Genomic DNA, 6,199 nt, shown 5'->3' with positions numbered 1-6,199 from the left:
TCTCTGTATGAAATAAACTTGAACTCAACTCTAGCACTGTATCAGTCAAAGAGGGACCAAATGTACTCAGTTAAACATACTCTCACACTATCTATCACAGAATTTTACACCAAACACCCACAATTATTTGCAGATGCTATGAGACCCCAAAGAGGGCCCTCGGCTTGTTACCCCTGTCAGATGTAGTTAAAAATTGGCCTGGGGTTGTTGCATATATTTTGCAGTTGTTGCTGAAGTAAAGCTTGGCGTCAGACAGACCTTTAGTGGTCTCAACAGGACATTTACACTCCCCCAGACCTCTTTTTAAGGTCTTATGTTGCGTCGTGTAGCAATTCTACTGCCACATTAAGTATCCACAGGGGTAGAATGCACACTGTAATCACCAGCAGTAAGGCACTTGTACATGTTCACTGAAATGCCACTTAAGTCAACACAAAATGCTATAAAATCAGGTAGCAGAATTAGCAGATATTATCTGAAAAAGGCCGGTGTGGATACACGTTTTTGTTTTAGGGCAGCAGTACGACACCTGATTACATTACATTTTCTCCATTTGGCAGACGCTCTTATCCAGGGCGACGTGTAACAAAGAGCAAAGTGCATTCCCATCACCAGGAACAAGTTTGCTGAAAGACCCTTGAGGGAAGTACAGTTTCAAGTGCTAATATAAGGACTTGGACCTTTCTGATGGACTGAGCCCTGGGGAACTCCTGTGGCAAGGGTTGCGGTGTTGATACTGTACCAACCCAGGCGACATGGAAGGAGCGACCAGAGGTAGGACTCGATCCAGATAAGAGCTACCTGCTGTGTCTTCAGTCAAGAATCAGGTGTCTTGGTGGTGGGCTAAAATAAATAAAAAAACTGCACCCACACTGGCTGTGGTATGTAAGAATTGACACACCTGTTCTATAGGGCACCAGGGGAAGTTTGTCTCTAATTTAATGGATGTTTAAAGTGAAGGATGTACTCATAATTATCTGCTGCTTTTTAGGCAGACCTGGGTTCACAATCTGTGGTCCTAGCAGCTACTCGCAGACCTGTTCCTAGTGGCTGATCACATTATATCATCCAGTCCAAGGATTGGGCTCAAAAGTTTCACTAATGTCAACAGAATGGAACTCTGTAGGGAAAGAAATTCTTCTACTCCGGACCAGATAATAAGATACTGTAGGTTAATCAAAATGAGCAAGTTCCACCTGGTTCTTGAACCGGTAAAGGTCCGTTGTTTCTCTGAATACTCGTCTGGCCTCAGTGTGATAGAAACAACACATGTACATCTCCTGGACCAAATCAGGGTGTTTAAAAAAGGTCCTGACCCCTCAGGCTCTGCACATTGATGCATTGATATAAATTGTTACTTTGGAGACCACTTGTCTGAAGAGTTAGTGCCATCCCTCACATATGCCCATTAATTGTGCTAACAAATCCAATACATTTGTTTGGCCGTGGTTCCATTTGGAATGAGACAGCCAAATATTTTATGTAGCTGGGCCGGAGATGTTTGTCTTTGTGGGTGAGGGTGGAAGACTGATCGGACTAGAAGACGGATCTATAAGCAGGAGTCCTGCTCAAGGCCAGCCGCTATCTTCCCAAACAGGAAAGGGGAACAGCCGGTGGTCTAGGCCGCCTGGACGAGTCGTATCACGTATTTAAGGCTGTCAAGGTGGGGGCGGGGTGGTGATAACTTTAGACAGGCTGCTGGTTAAACTGTTTGTCAGGACCAGAGATCTCCTTTGACATTTTCATTAAGGGCAAGCCATGCACTCTGCATCATGAGAGCAGTAGGCCTCATTTTCTGAATGCGGTTCACATACTGTGTTCACAGATATTCCTTTCAACACCAAAGTATTAAAATTTGGAACTATACAGAACCTGATCTGCATCCAGAGATTAATACAGCATTATAGCTTAATATCACTGATTGTAGTACAATGTACTAATATACGCTATATAAATTCAGTCATTGTTGTTTTATATGATGCAAATGTAGAAAAATGAGCAGTTCTATTAAAAAAAATAGGGAGACTAATATATTTTTCAGTGCAGAGAATCAATTTCTAGTGCTATATATATCCTGCTATATATATCTCCTTTTTGTTATGTGGCACTCGCACATTAGGGAAAAGCTATTCTGGGTTAGGACAAGATCGATAGACACACGTGACTCTGAGCTTTGGGAACTGGTCCCAAAGCTGCAATGTGGTCCCAGTAGAGCAGGATATTTATGTGGAGAAAGGGGCCAGCAGAGGTATGTAATTTGTGGGAGAATTGATCCTGGAGACTCACTCCATCATCCCCCCATTACCAAGTCCTAAGTGTACCATATATACTGCCTGTCAGTCTGCTGCTGAACTGCAAGGACAAATCTGATAATTTTGTGGGGAAACAAAGGGGCAAAGGGGCTCGCTGACCATCCCCAATCCCCAGAGCAGCACTGTACACACCAGACATCTTACGGTTTACTCCAGACAATGTGTCTGTAATGGGTGCCCCAGAATTCTGTATGTGTAAAATCTACTCCATACCCTAAACACAAATGCACTTGGTAAGACAGAAAAATAACTGCTGGCTACTCCATGGACCAGACTGGCTAATTCGCCGGTCATAGGCAATTAAAAGCACATTAGCATAGCTAACGCTGCTCATTAGTCTGGCTAATTCTGAGACTGGTGTCATTTCTTTTAATTATTCAGTTGAGATCAGGGGATAGCTTCTGCTGTTTTCGTTGCTTGGTATGCGTAGTGTGGAATCCAGCTCAACATCTGCTTGCTCGATGGAAGATGGTTTTACAAATTTTGTGTTCCATGGGGAGCGTGAGCTTGACAAACTTTTTATAAAACAAGCTGCGGACCAATTTTCAGCTAGAGGTGTTGGTGGAATTTCATTCCAAAGTCAGCCAACACAACCCAAATCAGGCAAGAAGCTGGATTCAAAATGGAATCTAAATCCATCCATCCATCCATCCATCCATCCATCCATTATCCTAACCCGCTTATCCTGAACAGGGTCGCAGGGGGGCTGGAGCCTATCCCAGCATACATTGGGCGAAAGGCAGGAATACACCCTGGACAGGTCGCCAGTCCATCGCAGGGCGCACACACCATTCACTCACACACTCATACCTATGGGCAATTTAGACTCTCCAATCAGCCAATCAGATGGATCCAATCAGAGGATCTCCATCCTCAGGGATTCGAACCCAAGACCTCCTTGCTGTGAGGCGGCAGTGCTAACCACTGCACCATCCGTGCCGCCTTGGAATCTAAATGGCAGACAAATACATTCTTTGCCTCCATCCTACATTATTATTATTATTAATTTGAAGATTGGTTGCCTGAAATTAGTCTAAATACCCAGTTTGTCATCTTATTTTGAAGTAAGACTTGGGTTTGCAGCTTGCTTGCTGGCACTTCACTAATGTCCTTGGTGTGTAAAATCTGTGCATGTAATATCTGCAGGTTTGCAGTGTATAACATGCACAGGCAAAAAAGAGGAAATGCCTCAAATGATTGACCCGTCTAATTTCACTTCACCTGAATTCCCAAAGATGATGATGATGATGATGATGATGATGAAGAATAAGATTATTATTTATCCTGGGTTCAAATCTCCATCGCCCGGGGCCTCGCTGTCTTGAGTTTGCATATTCTCCCCGTGTTTGCGTGGGTTTCCTCCCACAGTCCAAAGACATGCAGGTTAGGCTGATTGGAGAGACTAAATTGCCTGTAGGTATGAGTGTGTGAGTGAATGGTGTGTGTGCCCTGCGATGGACTCGCACCTGTCCAGGCTGTATTCCTGCCTTTCGACCAATGTATGCTGGGATAGGCTCCAGCCCCCCTGCGACCCTGTTCAGGATAAGCGGGTGGATGGATGGATAATAATATTTCAGTATGAGAGGCAGCTAATTGCACCATCACAGAATGCCACACCTTATGTGGCTTTTATGTGATTGTTTGATATCTTGCTAATGTTAGGTTTGGCTTTACTTTATTTATAATTAGATAGGAATGGTTTTAGTTTGATTAGTAGTGAGATTAGCAATAGAACTGCCTTTTTCGAAGATGAAAAATGTTTCGAAATTGGGACACTATCGATTTTAAATACCTATTTTCACACTTGTATTACTACTCATTTATTCAGCTGATTATTGGAGATTGGTAGATTATGATGTTGATTGACAGACACTCTGCAGGGGCACTGATTCTCAGTATGTGGATTGGCTAGTCTTCACACTGACTGCTGCATTGACCGATCCACATTGCATAAACGATCAGTGGAGCTACATTGACACCGGATGTTAAGAATATTTGGCAGCAGTCTACCCCAATGCTATTTAACAAGGTTTACTTCTGGCCCACTGGTCTGTTCTACTTCTGCTTTAAGCCCTGCTCTATGGCAGACTTTTTCCACATGTATAAAATGCCATATTCTGACCATCTAAACCAAAAAATATCCTGTGTGTGCGACATGTTCCTTTCTTACAGATTCACAGTTAACGCATGTCAAATTGTGTCTTCAATTCAATGGTTTTCTCCTGGGTAGAATGCCCAGTTATAAGCTTTGTAGCCACACATGCAGTCATTTCAAGGCCGGAGATCACATCAGATAGTGGCAGTGCCGGATGTGGCTGGAAGTCTGGAGGAAGCCATTATAGTGATATTTTATATGTCATTAACCAAAAAAAAAACATTTTTTAAATGCTGTGGCCAAGCTAATTACATCCACTGATTTGTTTTTGTTTGCTTTTCAGTATCCGTGGTAAGTTATAGTAATGGAGTTATGGACTGAATACTAAATGCACGAAGTTAGGGTTGAGTAATGAAATGAGTTTGGTCTCCAACTCTTGATTTGGGCATTGCATGGTGTACTTAGTGGCCCTAGTACTGGTAAAAGATACAATGCTTCCATCTAGTGGTCGTTTCTTAAAGCTTTTCAATTTGATAAAGTTACCGTATCCTGTTTTCAAATATACTTTGTTTAAATATACTCTGGAGCTGGTGGATGAAACCCCCTGAAATCATCAAACTTGAAGAATGAAGATATGAAATTAGGCCAGAATGACAACACTGATTGACTAAAATGAAAATTTATGACTTGGAAAAACCAATTTGTCACCTTTTTGGATCATTTCTGAAACCAACTTTTCTGATATTTCTGAACTACATTTGTTTTACATATATAAAAGTATAATTGGTTCTTGTGTAATCAAAATATATTCTCAAATGTTCCTCCAGTAACTCTGTTGCTTTTTGCTGGTTTCCCTTGCAACTTTAAATTGAGTTTTTTTTTTTTTTTTTTGCGGATGCACTATTGCTATTGCCACTTAGAGCCCTTTATTATGAACATTTTTACTTTATTACACCTACTTATTAATGTGATTATCTAATCAGCAAATTGTCTGGCAGAAGTGCAATGCATACAATCATGTAGATACGGGTCAGGAGCTTCAGTTAATGTTCACATCAACCATCAGAATGGGGGGAAAAATGTGACTTTGACTGTGGAATGATTGTTGGTGCCAGCCAGGGTGGTTGAGCATCTCAGAAACGGCTGGTCTTCTGTGATTTTCACGCACAACAGTCTCTAGAGTTTGCCAAGAATGGTGCGAAAAACAAAAAGCATCCAGTGATCAGTGGTTCTGTTGGCCGAAACTCGTTGTTAATGAGAGACGTCCGAGAAGGGAGAGACTGGTCAAAGCTGACAGGAAGGTGACATTAACACAAATAACCACACATTACAACAGAGATATGCAGAAGAGCATCTCTAAATACACAACGCATCATAACTCTAAGTGGATAGGCAGCAGCAGAAGACCTATAAGTAAAAGAAAAATTGGTCTAATAAATACCCAATAAAGTGTTCACTGGGTGTATACTGACAATGTATGAATGAGTGAATTCCAGGTGATTTTAACTTCTATGGTTAATATCCCATAACCCATTTGCCTTTTTATCATATGTGCGTGTGCGTGTGTGTGTGAGAGAGAGAGGCCTGGTGAGCATGGCTGAGGAGCATCAGTGATTATTTCTTTAAGCACTGCATGCACTATGAATAATGCAACACTGCTCTGTCCAGTCTGTGCACACAAAGAGCTTCGACAAATGAGGAGTGCTAATTACATTTATTTTATCTACTGCTCAGGCCATTAAAGGCAGATGCTATGGTCTTTTAGAGATTTCCTATCATTCTGGAGTTTTCA

Source organism: Conger conger, chromosome 17, assembly GCF_963514075.1.
Source record: "Conger conger chromosome 17, fConCon1.1, whole genome shotgun sequence".
In the NCBI taxonomy this organism is placed as follows: Eukaryota; Metazoa; Chordata; class Actinopteri; order Anguilliformes; family Congridae; genus Conger; species Conger conger.
The sequence above is the reverse complement of the archived record's forward strand: the minus strand, read 5'-3'. Positions refer to the sequence as shown.